We start from the raw sequence: 22,199 nt of genomic DNA, 5'->3' as shown, positions 1-22,199 counted from the left end.
ATAGTATTGTTCACTTTTGCATTCACATAAGAGTGTAGTCAACAGAATGAATCCAAAATATGTTCTCATATTTTATTTTTTACCTGTTTTTTTTTTTTTTTTCTTGGTGATTGATAAGATAAAAAGCCATTGTCCTGGTTTGGTGGCCAGCTGTTGACAATGCCATTCACTGGTAATAATTTAACTGAACAAGCTGGCTCGTGATGAGACCTCTTGTCTTGAAATTCCAAGCCATTACCCTATTTTGGTAGGCAGTATTGGTAATGTCAGTCAAACTATTTTCCTATGAACATGGTAAGCAGGCTTGTAATAAGACCTCTTATCTTTAATCTTTTATATTTTAGAATTACACTCTGAGTAACCATAAACTTTAGTGAATGGGGTGAACAATTTTCTCCTTAAGAGCAGATGGATGACAGGTGAAGAGTTGAAGATGCTGAAAATGGGTTAGCTTCTATCTTAAAATGGATAACCTTTGGAGACCAGTTTTGAAAACAGAAAATGATTCACAGAACTTTTACCTCTAGAGAAGAGTCTTCAAAAGTAAGATTGTAATTTCAGAACACAAGGATATCTAGTTTCCTAAAAATTATTCCTTTTGATTGAGAGTTCTACTATCTAAAAGCAAATATTCTTATTATTTTTTGTGAGACAGCTTCTTCAAACACAACAAAAGGTCAATGTGAATACTTACAGTTTTATTTCCTACCGATCCTACAAACTACACAAATCTACAAAGAGGAGAAGGGATTACCTTCTCAATTAAAGAATTTCTTCAGGATCAGGCCATTAACAGGGAGAGAATCTCTCAACCTTGATAAGTCTTGCAACATAAAGGTTGAATGGCTTATCTTCTCACAGATCTGAAATGGTCCAAGCCACATTTTCTGAAATTTGGTATGCTTACCTTTATCTTCATGGGCCTTGTCCCATTTGAGAACCAAGTCACCAACTTGAAACTGTTTGGAACCGGATGAGGTTAAGTCAAAGGATGCTTTGATGATTTGTTGATGTTTGGCATGAGTGATTTTGGCTTTTTCCCTTTCTTCTTCTAATTTGAGAATTTGGTCATGTCTAAATTGGATAGAAGAAGAAGGAGTCTCTTCAATGTACTGTACTAGGGCTAAAGAGGGTAGAACAAGATTCGTAGGCAATACTGCTTCTTTTCCATATACTAGATTAAATGGGGAGGAACCTATAGAATCCTTTTGTGTAATCCTATCAGCCCATAATGCAAACACTAAAGATTTGTGCCAGTTTCTATGATTCTGTTCAACAGTTCGCTTAATGATTTTGATGAGATTCTTATTAGTAGATTCGGCTAAACCATTTCCCTGGAGATAATAATTAGCAGAATATTTCAGTTTAAACCCCCTCTTAATAGAAAAATCATATATAGCGTTTCCTGAGAAATAGGAAGCATTATAAAAAACGAGAGCGTTTGGGACGCCAAACCTGGTAATGATGAATTGGTCTATGAACTCGATGATTGCCTCTGAATTTGCTGCCTTCAAAGGAATAGCCTCTACCCATTTGGTAAAATAATCGGTAGCAGTGAGGATATACCTATGTTGTTTGGAAGATGGAGGAGTAATTTCCCCGATGATATCTAATCCCCATTGTTCAAATGGTTGTTCAATGTTGACAGGTTGCAGAGGGAAAGTTGATTTCCGTTGTCTTCCACTAGAAGTTTGGCAATTGAAGCATTTTCTTACGTATTCATGAGCATCTCTAAACAGAGTAGGCCAATAATATCCAGCATGAATAACTTTGTGAGCTGTTGTGTCTGCTCCAAAATGTCCTCCTGTTGGTCCATCATGTAGCTCCTGCAAAACTTTTTGAGCTTCAGGTTTCTCAAGACATCTTAATAGGATAGAATCATAATTTTGTCTGAAAAGCACATCATCAATAAGAGTGAAATTCTTGGCTTTTAACCTAATGGCCCTTTTATTTTTGTAAGATAAATTTGGAGGAGCATAACCGTTCTTCAAATAGAATATTAAATCTGCATATTGGGATTCAGAATCAGTGGCACTTATCTGATTGATTGATTCAGTCTGATCCATATCGCTTGATTCAGGAATGTTTGATGCTCCTGCCAATATCCTGCAAAAACCTTGGCCCCTAACAATCTTTGCTGGCTTTATTTCTAAGTCATACTCTTGAAGCGTTGTGACCCAATTGGCCCTTCTTTCACCTAGTTCTTTTTGAATTAATAGTTGCCTTACCGCTGGGAAAGGGACTATAACTTTTGTGTGAGTTTTCAAAAGGAAGGGTCTGTAATGTTTGACTGCTTTGAATACAGCAAAGGCTTGTTTCTCCACATCGGAATAATTTAATTCGGCACCCTGAAGATTTGAGCTAAAAAATGAAATGGGTGCCTCTAAGTTGTGAGCATTTGGCTGCGTGAGAACTGCAGCATAGGATACATCGGACGCAACGGTATACAATGTAAAATGATTAGAAAAATTCGGAGTATTCAAGGCTGGGGCATTGATTATTGATTGCTTGATAACATCAAAAGCTTGCTTTTCTTCTGATCCCCACTTGAAGACCGAATTCTTCTTGATCATTGTCTGAAGTGGTAATACAATTTGAGAAAAATCTGGAACAAATCGTTTGACAAAATTAATCTGACCCAAAAATGACTGCATCGATTTTTTATTGTGTGGGAAAGGGATTTCAGAAATTTCCTTAATCCGATCAGGATCAATATAAATGCCATCTTTGGATACTATAAAACCTAACAGTTTTCCTTGATTAAGAGCAAAGAAAGACTTCTTTGGGTTTAGAGAAATACCATATCTTTTGCATCGCTGAAAGATTTGATTTAAGTCATGCAAATGATTATATCTCTTCTTAGAATATACAGTAATATCGTCTAGATAGATGACTACTGATCGATTAATCAACCCTTTAAAAGCTATATCCATGGCTCTCTGGAATGTCGCTCCCGCATTTATGAGTCCAAAAGGCATTTTCTGATATGCATATGTTCCCCATTTTGTTCTGAATGTGGTTTTAAGTTGGTCATCAGGATGAACCAAAACTTGGTTATATCCTGAGAATCCATCAAGAAATGACATCAATTCAGAGCTGCTACTGATTGGAGAATTTGCTCCATAGTAGGTAATGGGAAATTATCTTTCAAGCTCACTTTATTCAGGTTCCTGAAATCAATACAGATTCGAATGTCACCATTTTTCTTCCTGACTGGCACCATATTAGAGACCCAGTTTGAATGTCGGACCGGAAAAATAATTTTGGCTTTCAAGAGCTTATTAAGCTCCGACTTTATCTGGCTCTCCAAATTTGGATGTATTTTTCTTAACTTTTGCTGAATTGGTTTCTGATCAGGAAGCATAGGAATGGTATGCTGGATAATAGATGTATCATATGTCTTTAAGTCATCATATTTCCAAGCAAAGACCTGTTTGTTTTTTCTCAATAGTTTAATAAATGCTTCCTTTTCTTCCTGGGAAAGTCCTATTCCTAAGTTGATGTTTTGAGGAGCATCGTCAGTGCCTAGATTTATTAATTCAAACCTAAGGGTGGAACTTTGAAGCTTTGTATTAATTACAGGTTTAAACCTGTCTTTGATATCATAAAGGTCTTCAAGCTTCACCACAGGTTTGGGAATTGAATTTTCTTGAGGTGCTTGTTTCATCTGTAGATCGTGATCATCTTCCTCAATGACTTGATTGTCATAGGATTTTTCCGAAGTTAGAAACTGCAAGATATCTTCGTCATGGTTAAATACTCTCCAATTAGTGACATTGTCAGGAATTGAAGGCCTAAAAAGTAATTCTACAGAAAATCTATCAAGGCTGTAGTCTTCAGAAGGTAGAAGCTTAGAAGCTATATTGGCTAGTAGGTCGGCTGCTAAATTTTGTGACCTAGGAATAGAAGAAATGTTGAATGCTGAAAAGTGTGAGGTAAGATCCTGTACTAGTGATTGATAATGCTTGAGGTGACTTGAAAGACAATGAATTGCATTCCTCACCTGTTTGACAATGATTTCTGAATCACCGAACACTTTTAGATATCGCACTTTAAGGCCGATTGCTTTATAAAAACCCTGGATTAAAGCTTCATATTCGGCTGTGTTATTAGTACATTCAAATTCTAACCTACAAGACAGCATTGTCTTTTCTCCTTGCGGTCTAACCAAAATGCAACCTGCTCCTGAGCCTTCGCTGGACTTAGAGCCATCAAAATATAAAGACCAAAATAAAGGAGTATTAACAAAAATATTTACATTTTTCTCAGCATCATTAAAACATCTGGACTTATCAGTTTGTGAAAAAATTTCAATCTGAGATGTAAAATGATTGACTGAAAAAGGAGATGGTTGGGCAACAAAGTTGCCAAAGAATGATTCTGACGAATAGTTCCCCAAAATATTGTTGTTGAATGCTACAGGTTGGTTTTCTTGCTCAAATTCAGTAACTGTGTGGGTCATATGCTTCTCCCGATCGATCCTTATTTGATTCGGCTTTCCCTTATAGGGAAGCCACATATGTGACCAATCTGTGGAAATATACCCATGCAGTTTTTCGGACCAATCTCTGCTTAAAATTAAACCATAAAATTCAGGTATGTCTGCAATTAAGATGTCAATCCTCTGAACAATTCTGGGGTCGGCAGACAACCTGATGGTTACAGAATTAATTTCTCCCACAACCTGCACTTTACTCCTATCCAACTGTACAATATGAATGGCAGACTTTTGGGGTTCAATGTTCAGCTTAGAGCAAACTGAAGCTGGCATTATATTAGATGAGGCCCATGAATCAATTAAACAGTTGTGCAGGTTTCTATTATAAATCTCATAAGTCAGCAGGAAGGGTGGAGTGTGAGAATTTGATTTATCTCCAATTAAAACTGAATCGGTAATTTCAACCATACCTGCAGGAGGCTGACCTGAGTCATTGGCAGCTCTTGCACTGGGAAGGGGAGTAGAGGGAACATCATTTAATTCTTTAAGAAGTAACTTTTGTTGATGCTTTAGTTTGCTAAGTTCAAACATGGTTATATTTGCCTTAGTTTTCTTCATGTCATCAACAATGTTATATTCCATTGAATCGGATACCACTAGTGTCTTGGATGTTGAAGGAGAATTAGAAGTTGAAGGCTGGTTTTGGGGAACTACTACAGGCGACTTTTTCGGGGGGGCTTTTTCCTTTGCTGTAGCAGCACCTGCGCTCCTCTTCTTTGAAGTTTCCTGGGCAGGTTCAGAAGTACTTTTACTTCTTGTAGTAACCGGAAAGGCTTCTTCTTCATTCTCGGTATCAGAATTTGGGAGTATAAAATCCCACATTCCGTGGCATTCAGCTACTTCTTCTTCATCATCGGTTTGTGAAGTTGTTTCCTCTTCCTCTTCTTCTTGGTCTGAATCTGCGTTAGATATAACATTGGGCGGCTTTGATTCAGTTTTCTTGTAAGTTCTAAATGGTCTTTTGTTTGAAGTTTCGGCCACCTGCTTCTTTATCTCCACCATTTCGTTAGACAATGTTTTAAGGACCTTTTGTAAACCTTCCATGTCATACGGGTCCTTTGGGGTTTTCTTCTTGGAATCTTCTTTAAACGAGACTTTTTTAGCTTTTCTATCTTCCAAAGCAGCTTTCTTTTCTAGAGCATTGATGCGCTTTTCAACAGCAAGTGCCTCTCTCATGTTTTCAGCTAAGGTAGGTTTGCCAGCCCTGTCTACAAAAATGGCTATGTTGGCAGGTAGGGCTGTAATATACCATTCGCTTCGGATTTGTTCACTTGGTTTAGAAGCGGTGGGGATTTTATTCAGGAGTTTCTTAAATCTAGCATTAAACTCTTTTATTGGTTCCCTGTGCTCTATTCTCAGATTGGAGAGGTCGTTTATTAAAGTAGCTAAGGACCTATCATCTCCATATTTGGTGAGAAACTGCTCTTGGCATGTGTTCCAACTGGTAATTGAACCAGAAGGTAAGGAAAAATACCAGGATCCTGCTGATCCTTGTAAGGTGTAAGGGAAGAGTCTTACAACAACATCTTGCTCTGTCACTCCTTTTAGGTTAACTGTTAACATAAAGTTGTTGATGTGTTCTTCAGCCTGGGTCCCGTCATCTGGATTAAATTTAGGCAGCCATTTTTCGGGAGCGTCTGGTAGATCATGCAATGGTGCAGGCATGTTGACTGCTCCTGGCCTAGTCCATGGGTCTGCCATTATGATAGCGACAGTGGTTGACACTACTGTTGGGATTCCAGATGTATGGGAAGGGATCAAAGATGAGGAGTGAATAGGTTGGGATATTGAGGCTTCTGATCCCTGATGAACGACAATTTGTAACGGGGGAGTGGATGGTTGACCTCGCAGGGGAGAAAATGCAATGGAGGACATAGATGAAAGCTCTTCACTATCAGATCCTTCAGTAATTTTCTTCGCCTTTTTCCTTTTAGGTAAAGGAAACTCAGTGGGTTCAATACCGAGTTTTTCGCTCTGAAGTCTGGTGAGAGGGTGAGTGAAGTTGAACTGCGAAGTCGCACTGCTTTTTGATACCTCAGATTTCTGTGGTGAAATCGAGAAGCTCTGAAGTTTATGGATTAGAGACTGGACTTCAGGTGATTCAAGATCTAATTGTTCTGTGGTATGATGGGTTTAAGCAGTGGTAATTGATTCCCCTTCTCCTTGTTTGGATACCGGCGAACCAGTATGCAAATGGGAAGGTCGAGGGGATTCGGAGGGGGAAATACTCTTGGAATGGCTTATAGGTTTGGACTTATGTGCCATTCACAGTTGATGGCCCTCCTTCTAGCGCCAATTATGTTGAGGCGACGAAAATCGTTGCAACAACATAGGGGAAACCACCCGGTCCGGACCTTAGTACAGCTCCTTTTCCGTTTGGAATAGTGGCTCCGACTGGGGATAATGGGACCAGTTTCCCAATAATGGATAAAAGTGGGATAGATGAGTAACTTAAGATGTATGATGGTGGTAAGCGAACAACTAAAACTTATTGGCGAAATATATTAACTATAATCTAATCCCAGGACTTATCAATCGTTAAAGCGTAGCATTTGATAATCTGTGCTTTAAGGCAGGCATATAGATGACTCTAACGTTAAAGCATAGATGTTTAAACCATTTAAGATTGCTCTGCATAATTAGTTATGCAGAGCGATAATAGCGAATTACTACACTTCGTCATTCATATCATTGCTACATGCATGATTAAAAGAATGGGCATATCACAAAACATCCAATAGTGGAATGAAATGAAGATTTGTTGTTACAGCTTATACATGTATTCAACAATAGCAAAAATAATAACACAGCAATTCATATAAGAGGAAAGAAAACAGATGCAGATAAAAGTACCATGTAAGCTGCTTAACAATCCGGTGTATTAATCGCTCCTTCCTTCAAACCAGAAAGCATTCCAAACAAGAGACAATAGTGCACAATTGTATAAAACAGCCTTCTCGTTAAATTAAGAACTATCGGTCGAGTTTCATAAAAGAATATAGGTTGAAGCACAGTGGTGCAAACTTCAGCCTTTAAGTCTATTACAAAATTTTACGACCCTTTCCAAAACAATGAAAGGGCCTATAAATACTAATCTAATCTAAATATCTAAGAAAAACTGAAAAGCTATTAAATTGGCATCAATAAATATTTTTCCATCTTCTTTGGCGATCTGGCAGTCGGCAGCAATGCTTCATTCGGTGGGCTCTTTGCCTTTAAACCTCAGCTGACATATCGCCAGCATTGGCTCTACTTCCGGTGGAGTGTTGAGACGCGAAGTGAGCTGGGCATCATATGTGGCATCCTGAATGTCGGGGATCAGGCATCCAAGAGCATCTGTCAAACACTTGAGGGCCGACCTTTGAGCGTGTGGCTTGATTAGAAAGAGCCAATATGCCTCGGAGGTTAAAGTATTTACTCCAGCGATTAACCTTCCCCTCTCCTCCAAGTCATGATAACTTGTTTGTTCAATCATGTTTGTTGTTGTTATGCTTCCAGGTGTGCACTGGGAAATCATGTTTGCCAAATAGAGTGTGTTATTGACTAAATCAATCATATTGCTGGCAATCATTTTACACCTTGAAGCTGCCCTTTCCGCTTTCATCATCTGAGTGTTCCATTCCATGAATAGTATGTCCTTGTACGTCTCATAGATTCTGGGCAAGTTCGCTTCCTTCCCCACATCAGTATCTTGCCACTCAAGATATCCGGTTATGGTTTCTTCGGCCTGATCTAGCTCATTTCTGGCTTGCTCTATCCGCTGACATACTGCTGTAGATATTTCGCATAATGGCTCAGCCTCAGTAAGTTGCTGGCATAGGAGTCTAATCTGAGATATTAATGCGCCATTTATTTGAGCTGCTTCTGCTCTGAAATCCTCCACTTTCCGGGTGCCCTTGATGTATTCGAGTTGCGCTAATAGTCGAGCTATTTGCTCGTCTTTTGATTTCGTCATCAGCTCATTCGCCTCTTTCAACTGTGCCAATGCCTCCGACAATTCTTTCTGCCTCTGGATTGCGCTCTTGTCTATCCTCTGTTTTTCGGCCTGCAGTTGTAGGGTTAATACATTGTTTTCTTGCTGTTGTGCCAGCAACTGTTCTTCTACCTGCGCTGCCCTGTTTTTCGCCTCGGTTACTTCTTCCTGTAATGCACAAATCTCCTGGTCCTTAGTCTTCAATAGAAGACTTACCTCCGATGCCTTGTCAATAGTTGCTGCAGAATAAGCTCCCGCATACTGCGACAGCTTTGTTAGATCATCGGAGGGATCGAATTCCTCCTTCCAGACTACATTGCCCGTGACTGTTTGCTCAGGAAAGATAGAAGGTTGATCAAGCCTTCGTCTCTTCCTTGAGCGCTTAACAACGGCTTTATGCTTTGGACTGTAGAAAACATCCAAGGGAGGAATATCTTCCACCTGGAGAACAATTTGATCGGAAGGGTCTTTAGTAATTACCTCGACATCCTTTGAAATGGGTGGGCCGCTGGTTCCGCTTAGAACCTGAGAAGAAGTGGTATCTAGTGCATCGCTTGTCTTAGAGGTGTCTGTATCTTTGGAGCCTTCCTTTCCACTGATAATGGAATCGAATTGGTTCCATTGTTTAAGCAATTCAGGATCAATGGAGGTCTGTTTAGGTTGCTCTGTGTGGGATTTGCTCCGCTCTTTTTCTTGTTCTAACCTCTGCTGCTCCTCTAGTCCTTTTCGCTGCTGCTCCTCTAACTCTTTTCTCTGTCTCTCTTCTTGCTCCCTTTTCTGCCTATTTGCCAATTCCTTTTTCTGCCTATCTGCCAGTTCTTTCTTTTGTTTCTCCTCTTCTTCCTTCTTCCTCTGTTCCTCTATCTCTTTCTGCTTTCTCTGTTCTTGATCCTTCTGCGCCTTTTGCTGTTTTTCTATCTGCTCCTTCTTCTGCCTCTCAGCTTGCTCCTTTCTTTGCTTTTCTGCCTGCAGCTTCTTTTGCCTTTCCTCCTGTTGTTTCTTTTGTTCATTAGTTGTAACAGGAGGTTGGCTCGTCTGTTGCCGAACAGGCTTGCTTGAGGAAGACGCTGGGGTTGTTGTCAATAAATCTAGAGGCAGAGTTTGCAACCTCTGCTCTCTAAGTTTATTGAACTCAGTTAACGTCTCATCATTGTATTTCATTCTAGCAAGCTCTTTGGCACCGCCTATTGTTTCAGCGGCGATGAACATGTCATCAAACATATCCTCTTGATGGTCAACTTTTGTTAATTTGGCCTGTTCTAGGGCAGTGTAAGCAGTTTTATGTGGATCATAGAGTCTGCTTGGGATAGTGGCCAGGGATAAAGCTTGCATCTTTGTTGCCTCTTTTTCTGCATGCTTGAGATCATGCAGAGTAAAAACACCAATTCTCAAGGTAAAAGAGGGCCAGCCCCTCTTCTTTTCTTTCTTGAGAGTTTGTGTGACACTCTCGGCCATAATCTGGTAGGAGATTTCTCGGGCCAACAATTTGTCTGGAACATATAAAGGGAGAACATGCGGTTTGGCCTGGCTCCCAAAAACCCTAATATAGGTAAAATGCTCCTCTCCGAACCAACTTGCCACGGCTGGTAAGTTGAAGGAAGCCTGATAGGAGATTTTGGGAATAGGCCGATCAAAAATGAAATAATGAATGGGAACCATAAAACCATTGCAGATTTGATACAAATGGTCATTGTAAGAGGGCTTCCACAATTTATGATGGTACAAATGAATGGGTGAAGGGTCTTGGGTGGTCCACCTCCAACCGAGGATAGGAAATTCAGAATTAAAACATAAAGTTTCCATAATGTAAGCGCTATAATAAAATGGTGGGATTTTCCTTTCGGAAACTCTGGATTTGGCTCTAAAGTCACGAACAGCGACGGCCAACTTATCGGAAAGAATGGTGGCCCAATCCATGATTATACTATTAACAGCTGCTTCCATCAGGGGAATCATTTCTATGTCGAAATTAGCAGAGTCATGTAACCCCCATAGTCTACACATCATAATCCCCGCATAGCAATAGGGAGAAGCCCAAGAATCGACGGAGTACTTACCCGAGCTTTCGTGTTTGTGTTTGGCCGGATTCAGCCTCCAATCCCGGATGGGCTCAGATTGTACCTCATTCTCGGCTGCAAATTTCTCCACGAAGTCTTTGTTATAGATTTTCTCCGGCTCGGGCAAATGATACATTTTCCTTAGGTTCTCTGGCTTGAACGACCCGAAAATCCTTCCATCTCTTGTGTGGAACGTTCTATCAATGATTGGAATTTCTTCGATTGCCCAGCGCACTACATCAGTGTAGGGAAGGACCTTCTCTCTGGCTGCTATCCTGTGAAGAAAGGAGTCGGCCAAGTCTTTGAGAGTAGCATCGGACTTCTTTAGTACATCCACACTAGCCTCTGTCACTGTCACTTTTGGTTCCTCAGCCTCTAATAGATTATATGTGCCATGCCATGAAGTCCTAGTGAGACCAGTGCACGTAGTGTCTGAAATTAGGCCTTTCTTCTTATCTGCGGCAGCTTGTCCTGCAACAGATGCAGCAGCGGAGCCCGCAGTCCTCTTGGATTTCTTCCCCATCATGCTCAGACTTCTCTCAACAGATGAATTCTACACAAAGGCAAGAGAAATCGTAACAAGGAAATAACAATGACAATCCATAAAGGGAAAGATATATCATTTGAAGCATGGTGATATTAATTCTCAAAAGTGGCTGCGAATCCAATCACTGGGAAAATATTGCAGATGCATTAATGGTGATTTAAGGCCTGCTACCCATTAAATGAGTATCACACCGTTATCCGGCTGAATGACCCCCTTAAGCATGCGACAGATATTTTGGCGGTTAAACGCAAGTGTTCGTTAATCGAAGGGGCAAAGTTTTAAATACACATGCATCACCTTATCCCTGCATTTAACGGTATTTTGAAATTTGCGCTTTATCAACCGGATGGCGATATAACTTTAAGGCTTCGAGCGATGAGTTTTTTGAGAATGCCGAGCGCCGATGAGCGATATCGCATCGCATCGGGGAATAGATGGTACACAACTATTAGGAAAAGATCCTGTCGACTGCCGATTGCGACATCGCATCGCATCGGGGGTAAGACCCGAACGTCTTATCAAAGTGCATGAGATCCTGCCGATGGCCGATAGCGATATCGCATCGGGTCGGGGTGCATAACTTAAAGTGTTTCTTCCCACATGAGGGAGTGCCGATAGCCGATCGCCGATATCACGTCACGTCGGGGCGTGAGTTATGTGCCCTTTTTAGGTGTGCATGCAATATCGGCGATCGCCGATAGCGATATCGCATCGGCGGAGAACAAGGTGTTGTTTTAATGTATTTCTCATGTCATTGCGATATGCGATCTTGCGATCGCTTTATCGCAATGACAAAAGATTGTTTTATTATTGGAACACTACTATTCAAAAAGGCTTAAATACATAAACTCATTTGATTATCATACCTTTTTGAACACAAAAGCATTGATGCCAATTAAATTTTAAAAGGGACCCATTCCATATATTAATTTTATGTGCAAATGAAAATGTTATGAAATGGGGGGTTGTTGTAGAGCACAACAGGATAGTAGGATAATAACCTAGTGGGGTCTCCCAATATATACGCGACGGTACGGGGAGCACAAATCCGTACTAGTACCTATTGAATCACAAAAGGAGGAATCACCCAACGTTAGTGAAAACAATAGCAACTAGGTTTAACGACGTCGGAACACGTCTCTAACCTAGACCTCTAGATATGTAAGCATTAGGTTCCAATGCATTTTTAAGTTCATTCAATAGATTTTAACAGTGAATCTTGAGTTAAGTTTCAATTTCAAGGCCTTATCGAATATATATTTAACACTCCTAGAATGCAACTAGATGAGAAAAAACCATTCTTTTCGATGAATGACTACCTTAATGAGGGTAAGGAGTTCATTTCCAACAAGCAGATGTAAGAACAGCAGTGCAAGCAAATAATCCAATCAATAGAAAACACAATGCGTCAATTTCCGCTTATCTCACAAATACTATGACGAAAAAATGAAAGATTGAAATTTTACTTTTCAATTCCTAATCATAAAGAACCTACTAATGAAAACATGCTTTAATTTTCGTATACTCTATGAGTGCAATTGTTTTTTATTTTTTGGAATAAATAACAAGCAAGCTAATGCACAACTTGACTGATCAAAAAGAAAATGTAATCTATGCTTCAATAGTGAATGGAAATCAAATCAAAACAATAAGCTAGTTTAATAACCAACTACTATGGATCAACCAAGAAGATGGACAAATAGCAAGAGAACGGCTTCAAACAAATCAACAAGACTGTTGTGGATGTAGTGCAGAACCTTGGAAGGACAAGCAACCCAAAACAAGTGAATTCTTGACGAAATCCTAAAAGACTTAGGTCACACAGCCAAAAAAACAAAAATTCATACAAACGAAATAAAGGAGGATATGCCTTAGAAAACATAGTCAAAACATGCTTAATAAGATGTAAGAGATAGCAAAGGACAAGCTACACTGGCATGTTCAGGAGGCAGGGCTGTAAAAAGCAACCCTACAGGTATCATCATAGGGGTAAGACTAACAACCTGAGACGATCGCCAAATCGTCGCAAGCACTACACTAGTAACTGAGCAACGTCGTCGCAAGGGTACACATGTTCTCAGTGACGGTCTGATTTCAGGAATCGTTGCAGCTGTATGACGAGATATCCGTGATGTACAGCTTGGATAAAGAGGATAGGAGAAATTCGTCGCAGCTGTTAGGAATTAAACAACAATGATCTCAATAGATAAGGAAAACAAGAAAAAAACAGTTGAAAGACACCAGGCTTATCACTCAGATAGTGAGGTGGACTACCAAAGCGACTCAAGTGATCTAGAACATTGATGGTTCAGTCTCAAAGAAAAGAGGCACGATGTAATTCAATCAAAAACAAATCAAGAGCAAAAACAAGAGACAACACACAAAAGACTCCCCAGCAGAGTTGCCAACATGTGATGTAGTTAGGTTCCCTCTGCAGATAGAGGCAACCCCTCTAGCCCTAGAGTGGGTCTAGTCACAGCAAAAAAAAGACAATAGTTAATTCCTTAAATAGTTCTCGTTGAAGAGACCTACCCTAAACCGGTGTTCGATGAAGTCTTTGTTATGTCGCTACAACTATCGCTCTCTTCTCATTAATGAATGGTGCACCTAAAACAACATAAGAAAATGACAAAACACATAATAGAGCACAACAACGAACTATCTACTTATAGAGTCAAGGAACCATAAGATTTCAACATACATTTCATACATGATATAGGAAATAACCATTGATTGTATTAATATGAACAATATTAACGCTTACAACCACACCTTGACATCGCAAGCTTCCTTGAAAGGGTCTGATCAGTATGTCTTCATAAGCATTCACTCTCAAAGGTCTCCCAGAAGGACTGATGACTCTCTCTCTCTCACCCAAAAGCACAAATATAAAACTGAGGCTTCCTTCTTACAAAACCATTTTACACTCTCACAACATGAAAGGCAATCCAAACTGTAAGCTATCAATCCAAAAAGCTAAGAACTAGCACACCAAAACTCAACTAGCACTCTCAGAATTCCCAATTAGCTGATCATAGTCATGGAGGATGCTTTTATAAGAGGAGGGGCATCCATAAATGAGGGGAGAGGAAGCTTATCTTCAAAGAAGGTTACTCAAAAGGCGGAACCACCATCTCAAATGGGGAGAGGCGAACTTCCTTGACCCAACAACCAGTTCCAGAACCACCTAGAAGCATTCTGTTTGAACTAATTTGCCATATCTAGGTCGTCGCAGGTCAAACACTGAGACTCAGAGATGACGTTGTAAGGCGTTAGTGCATTCAGGGCTATCTTCGTAGGCAGAATACCAATGACCTGCGATGATCCCTAAAATCTTACTGTCACAGAAAACATATGTACTCTTGCGACGATGTCGCGAGGTTGTTATTCACTCTGGTCCATTGTCGCAAACAAGATATTGATGTCCTGCGACGATCTTGAAACATAGGTTAAAAGGGTCAACTTCAGGATTAATGAGCATGGTTAATCTTCTTGATTGATATGGAAGATGTGGACACATATTTTGATATATGACAGAACAGATGCCATTTAGGGACCGACTCTACCCGAGATCACGAGATGCAGGGTTGGTGACAAAATACTGTGTAACATAGCCCTAACAATGGAACGTTATAGCCACATCCGCTTACTCCTCCAAAGAGATGTATTAGCTCCGTGCAGTGGAGAAGCCAAGGTGTGTTACAATATTGTCCAAGCGTTCTTCAATATAGTCTTAATAGAAGCTTGGCTAGCCAAAAACCTATACAATGAGTTATGAGGGACTATTTATAGCAAAGGGTGGGGTGAACCTTGACATTCTCCTTTGTGACAATTCAACTACCCTCATGACTCTTCACCTACTCTATGATTGTTACATCCAACTATTGACACTTGACTTACAATTGAATCAACATTACAATGGTACTAATGTGAGACAACATGGCTTAAGCAAGCCTTGCAAGACATTACTGGAACTTGGTCTGCTGTGGTGAGACCAAGACTTTGACATGCTTGTGATGGTGAAGCTGGTGAGCTGATGCCAAGCTTGGTCATCTGTGATAATGTGCACGTACCTCATGGTGACATCTTGCTGAAGCGAACTCTTGCTTTTGTTGCAACCAGTGCATTAGTTTGGCCCATTCATCCAATTCATTTGCTAACATGCACATGGTCTTCTTGGGTGCGGCTGAACCGACAGCACACTGATGCATAGTGTCCAGATGATCTTCAAGTGTGTGTTGGTGGTCATGCACATCAACTTGCCAAAGTACCTGTTCGGCTCCAGTTGGACTTGCTTCTTGTCTTCGCCTTGGTGAGTGTGTTGAATGGGTTGGATTGCATGCGTGCGCACAATGACATGAATGTTGTTGAATCCATTACATGTGATCAACCACATTGCTCACCATGTCTACTCCGTGTTAGCCTCTGGGATGGATCTTTAACTTGTATGGGCACAGTTTCATCCGTGAGGGCACGTTGCGCCCACTGTTGTTCCTGATCTTGCTGCAACTCATTCGTCTATCTGCGCAGCTTCATGTTCTTCCTGAGTTGTTACTTCAGCACATGCAACTCCTTCTTTGTTATATCTTCTGTCTTCGCATGATCTTCATGTCGCACCGTCACTCCATAGCCAGATTCTCCAAAGTTGCTTTCATCATCAATGGACCTGCTTGAGCTTGCAACCTTGTTCCGCCTTCGTGCTTTCAACAACCCTCCTCTTGCATTCGTTGCATTTGGTATGTTGTCTTCAGTTGTTGTTCATGACGCTACTCGTTGTGATGCTACCACTCTATGTCCTTGTCTATGAGCAGCTTGATGTCTTCGTGAGTAGGCAAGCTCATAGATGCTTGATCAACTACATCCCCAAGCGTGCTCTGAACGGTGTCCTCATCTCTTTTTTCCTAGAAACCATTGTACCTGTACTACTGAGAGGCATATGAACACCTGTGATACCTAAAGACATGGCAACACTCATAGCAAGCAATCTGTCAGTCAAAAACCAAAATGAACATGAGAACTGTCTTGCAACATACCTGGGTGAATGATCATGAAGGTTGCGCAATTTCAGCTGGGAGGTCAGGAGACCGACTACCAAGACTGCTCAAGGTGCAGTCTGGGTTACTGGGAGACTGGCTCACTGTTAGAACTGCACAATGCACAGTCCATTCTGGGTGCTAACTGTTGGGATTAGGCAATGCACAATTCCAACTAAGAAGGACTACTAGAAAAAGGATAGATCTGTGCAATTTCTTGGGCAAAGTAGCCATTGTCATTCAGAAATGCACAAAATAGTCTTGGAGGCCAGTGTCGGGCAGGAATGCGCAAATCTATAGAGGAAGCTGAGCCTTCCTTTCCCAAATTGCACAATGCAGCCTTGGTGAAGGCAAAGCCCGGGTCAAGGTTAGCCCGACTCGCCGACAGGCCACTGAAAGCAAGTGTCATTGAATGCATGGCGACACTAGGCGAAAGCAAAAGTGATTGACAGTACATGCAAAACATGAACGAAATATTCAACAAACATATCAACATGCATGTGGTTGAGGGAATTCGGCGATTGGGTGATCGTCTATGCAAAACAGTTTCATGCATGCAACAGCAGTGAGATAGCAACAAAAACTGAAACAGAGCTAGGACAAGCTAGTGTATATGTAAACGACAATAAGCATTCAAAGAAATCAAGCAAACAACACTCCTACAAGCGAAAACACAAAAAGCGACAGAAATGCAGCACAAGGCATGGGAAGCGAGTTCCCCTAAAACAGTTGAGCTGAATGTGCCGACTGCGCCTTGATGTGATGTGGGATGTCAAATCTGCAAGATTGATGTGAGGGATGAGATCTGCAGCGTCTGGTTGATGAGCTTTGATAACATTGAGGTTGTGACGCGCATGCCACAAATCTAGGGGAAGCGACACTTGGTGGGAGGTTTCGAAATTGTTTCTTGCATGTAACTTCCAACTGCTAAACATAGATCCTTGAAACAAGGGATGCCTTTGCATGTTGCCTTGGGAGAAGCAACCCATGCATGCAAGTCTATTTTTCTTAGTCCCGGAGGGAACCGATTAACTCAGTTGCACATGCAAGAGATTGTTCGACTGCTGAAGAAAAATGTGCATTTCTGGCTCGGAGTTGGGTTGGCTTCCCAGGGGATTTGCGCAATTTCTAGGTAGAGCCGCTGACTGCTGCCCAGATTTGCATAAATCCTAGGCTAAACAGCATGTTGCTGGGAAAATTTGTGCAAATCCCGTTGGGAGGGTTGGCTGGCAGGATTGTGCAATCCTGGAGCCCAACAGGCTGTCAGAGACAATTGCGCAATTCCTGGAGGGAAGGCCAGTTGCCCTCCAAAAATGCAAAATTTTCAAGGGGAAGCTGCTCAGCGTGCATCTGGACTAAGTCTGGGTGAGCAGCCTATGAGGGGAATAGATAAATTGTCATCAACAGGCTGCCTTTGTGCGAGGAAAACACTTGAAGCTCGAATACATAATGAAGCAAGACAAAGTGTTGTGTAAGGTTGGTAGGGAGGCTCAAAAATAGGCTTAGGCAAAATTTTGGAGGGTGGTTGTAGCCGCTACAACACTTGGAAACACACTGGTAGAACTCCAACTCTCTGAATGGACCTTGTTTGTGAAAAACGAGTCTAACACCTCTGAAAGTATTGTTTAGTTCTTCGTTCATCTTGGCTTCACACTAGCTTGATGTAAGATGTAGCATATGCTAGACTCTTGGTCGATTGACACACATTCCAAGCCAAGGCAACACAACTATTTCGGTTGGGGTTGAGGGGTATATAGATGCACAAGCAGTATAGTCGTCAGAGTCTTAGTTTCATCTCTCGTGTTGCTCCACTGCCAGCAGGCCTAAACATTACCCCAGTGGAGTCACATTGGAACACAAGCATGGCTCTGCTGCCAGCGAGCCTGGTCAGTACCCTAGTGGAGTTACTTGCATCACCTCCCTGCACTGCAAGCCTTTCTCTTCTTTCGCCTTATTCATTTTTCATTTTGAATTTTTTGACTTTTCATATTTTTCATTTTTCATTTCCACTATGCATAGCACTTATTCATTTCAGAGGCGAAAAAGGGATCCTGACTTATTGAGAGCAGAAGAGGTTGTTCTAGCAGAGAAGTAGTTTATTGTATCTCTGATGTGCCTGTTAAGGTGCTCCCCCTCACCTTCTCTACTTGATTGAGCTGACAAGGGTTAACCCAAAAACAATCAACTAGAGAATGTGACACTAGTTAGCGTGCAAGCATTGTGTTTACACCAAGGTTGACTTCAAACAGTACGCATTTTCCTTCGACGTGTCATGGACTAAAAGTAAAAATTTCATCATACAGAGGCAAGATTACAGATAAACAAGTAGTGATAGTTGTACAAACCCTCGTGTACTTTACCCAATTTGTTTGATGAGTCACACGTGGTTTCATGCGAACTAACCTACGAACGAAACAAATGAATGAACTAACAACAAAGCCAAGCAAAAGTAGAAGCAAAAATGAGAGAAAAGCAAGAAAACAAACAAGTAAGCAAACAATCAAGCAACCAAAGCATGAAAGAAAACAAGCATGCAAACAAACAATTGAAAGCAAACACTACTCCTACTCCTACACTAACGGTGCATAGGCCTGATCACGTGAAGTGATACTTCCAATGCAAACACCACTGCATTGATAGACCCATGTGGGTGAAGGCTTGGTCCGCGAGTAACCCAGTTGTGCAGACCAGCATACAAGAAAGATATAAGAGTGAAAAAAGCCACACTTCTTGTTTCAAAGTGCCCACGGTACATAAGTGAGTGCATCTGCATGACGGACAGTCTGTGGATTTATCATGGTGTTGTGCGAAACAACGTGCAACTCTGAAGCAAAAGCACACTCTTAACTGACACATGCAAGCAAACAAAAGAAACAAAGATAACTTGTGTCGCGAACGAGTGCTTGCAATGTAAGACTCCTCCAATGCATGAACAATGGGATCGTGCAGTTCGAGTGGAGGAAGTGTGATATGTGAGTGAGATGGATCTTCAATGCATACAGATGAGTGATGAGGAGCCTTGGGTGATTGAACAATTTCATGATCGGAAGTAAGACTAACCTCAAGAGAGCGAGGGCCTGACATAACCATCAGCTCGAGCTGAAGTGCCTCGACAGTCTTGGGTGTCTCAACTTCATCATCAGGTAGATCATCATACACCAGTGGCTTCGAAAAATAAACTACGATAGATTCGTGATCGTGATCAAAATTGGAATCAAATGGATCATGACCACCATGATCAGAAAAATCAATGAATTCTTCGACATTCTCATGATCAGATGAATCAAACAGAGGGGTAGATGAAAAGCGAACAAACTCATCCTATGTGTTTCTAGAAAAGACAGATGAAGGATCAAGTGGATCTTCAATGAATAACTTATCCTCTCCGTTGTCGAATGGTAAACTAACATCTAGTGAGTCTTACGAGTGATCAACAATGGGTGCATCTGTGGATGAAGACACACATTCAAAATCATGGATGGAAGATTCACCAAAGAAGCTAGGAAAGAACGGAGGGGACTTGGATGAAAGGGAGTCATCCTTTGCTGAGTGTTGATGTTCAAGCTCCCACTCACTCTTCATGAATGACAGCGCATGTTGGTTTTGCAACACCAACTTCATCAGTGGGTTATTCCTCGTTCACAACAAGTGAAGAGTCCGGAATGGACAAACACAAAAAAAAATATTCGAAGGAACACCTAAGTGCGAAGACGGAGGTCGAAGAAAAGAATGCATATGGGAACTCGAAGGGCTCACACCCAACTTTGCTCAAAAATTGAGTGGAGTGATGTTGGGAGGTTGTGAAGGGTGAACAAATGTGCGAACATGATCCTCAGCATCACAGGGTGATGCTGGAACTGTTGAATGAGAGGGAGGTGGACAGTCGGTTGAGACAGTGCCTGCTCCCACATGGGATTGGGCAGTTCCATCAACGAAGAAGGTTGAGCGAGGCTTGACATCAAGCTTTCTCTTAGGACGGAAAAATTTCTTAAGACAATACTCGAACCAGTCCCAAAGATAAGAGAACTTTATCTAGCTCCTCAAAGCTTGAAACTGCAAGTAATGGAAGCACTGCCAACAATCAATAACAGATTCATGTGGAGCTCTCCGTTGTTGTAACAGTTTCCGATCAAGATGGTCTGGATCAAAATGATAGAATGTGTCTTCGATAAGATCACAGAAGTGCTCACATGAGTGCACGGTGTCAGCCGGTAAGCTGAGCACCCAACGAAATTGAGATTCGTGAAGTGTGTATGCGAGCAACAACCTAGCTTGTTTGTCAGTAAACTCATCTTCCTCATAAATCATGGAAATAAAGTTATGTAAGTGCTCAGGCCAGGCCACTTCGCCTACACCATCATACATGTGAGTGGACAAGAGATTGAAAAGCTTCCCCGAGATGGAGACATCTTCATGATTTGAAAAACACCTCGGAGAAGAAGAATGCAAAATTCCATGGAAGATATGCAAAGGTTCAAAACTGGATGAGAGGACACTACTTGTCATCAGACCCTCCTTCTAGCACTAGAAATATTGACGGTACTAGACCCGCCAACATGTCAAGGGGATCTTCTCGATAAGAAGTCCCAATTAGACCTCAGACTGTTTTGTGTAAGAGTCCCAGCAGTGGGTCGTAAGGTAATGCCTTTACCGCGATGTCGCACAGAGGCATGTAAGGTAACTATGTCAGTAGCAAGGGTGTGACTGATGCAGAGAGTCAAGGAATGTGTATGAGAGGTTCCAACACTTCGAAGGGAGAGGAAGGTGAAGGTGAGTTCCAGGTTGAAAGGGATCAGTGCCAACTCGGCTAGGAACACACCACACAAAGGACATGCACAGCGTCCAGTAGAGCAGTCCACTCGGATGCGATAGCCACAACATACAAGGTAAGATAACATGAACAACACTCACGGATCAGTCTGAGACGAGTGTGACGATTGGTATAGCAAGGTTCATGAGAAAGGCTTGTTTAATGTCCAGCAGAGTAGCTGACATGGATGGTGACAACATTAATAACATATCCAACACATTAACAACAAGATTCATATAATTGCATACAAATCAGTTCATACACAACTACGTAAGTTAAATAACATATATCATTAAGGCAACCAGAACAGTCCAACTACAAATAACAACATATGCATGAAAATGTGTTGGCTCTTATTATATAAAGAAGTGTAAGTTACAATCATACAATACATCCATGTAAACCTGCTAGCCCCAACAGTGGAATGTTACAGCCACATCCGCTTGCTCCTCCAAAGAGATCTACTAGCTCCGTGCAGTGGAGAAGCCAAGGCGCGTTACAACACTGTCCAAGCTTTCTTCAAAACAGTCTTAGTAGAAGCTTGGCTGACCAAAAGCCTATACAATGAGTTATGATGCACTATTTATAGCAAAGGGTGGGGTGACCCTTGACCCTTTGTGATAATTCAACTACCCTCGTGACTCTTCACCTACTCTATGACTGTTACATCCAACTATTGACACTTGAATTACACTTGACATGACTCAACATTACAATGCACATGTATTCATGTGAGACAACATGGCTTGAGCAAACCTTGCAAGACATCACTAACACTCGGTCCATTATGGTGAGACCAACTCTTTGACATGCCTATGATGGTGAAGCTGGTGAGTTGATGCCAAGCTTGGTCGTTTATGATAGTGTGCATGCACCTCATGGTGGCATCTTGCTAAAGCGAACTCTTGCTTTCGTTGCAACCGGTGCATTAGTTCAACTCCTTCATCCAACTCATTTTTTAACATGTGCATGGTCTTCTTGGGTGTGGCTGAACCAGCAGCACAATGATGCATAGTGTCCGCGATGATCTTCAAGTGTGTGCTGGTGGTCATGCGCATCAACTTTCAGAAGTACCCGTTCGGCTCCAGTTGGACTTGCTTCTTGTCTTTGCCTTGGTGAGTGTGTTGAATGCGTTGGATTGCATGCGTGCACGCAATGACATGCATGTTGTTGAATCCCTTGCACGCGATCAACAACACTGCTCACCATGTCTACTTCGTGTTAGCTGTTAGAATGGATCTTTAACTTGTCCGAGTGTAGTTTCATCCGTGAGCGCATGTT

This window comes from Pinus tabuliformis, chromosome 2_2 (genome assembly GCF_031772625.1).
Source record: "Pinus tabuliformis cultivar Carrire ecotype Pingquan chromosome 2_2, CPIR1, whole genome shotgun sequence".
NCBI lineage: Eukaryota > Viridiplantae > Streptophyta > Pinopsida > Pinales > Pinaceae > Pinus > Pinus tabuliformis.
The sequence above is the reverse complement of the archived record's forward strand: the minus strand, read 5'-3'. Positions refer to the sequence as shown.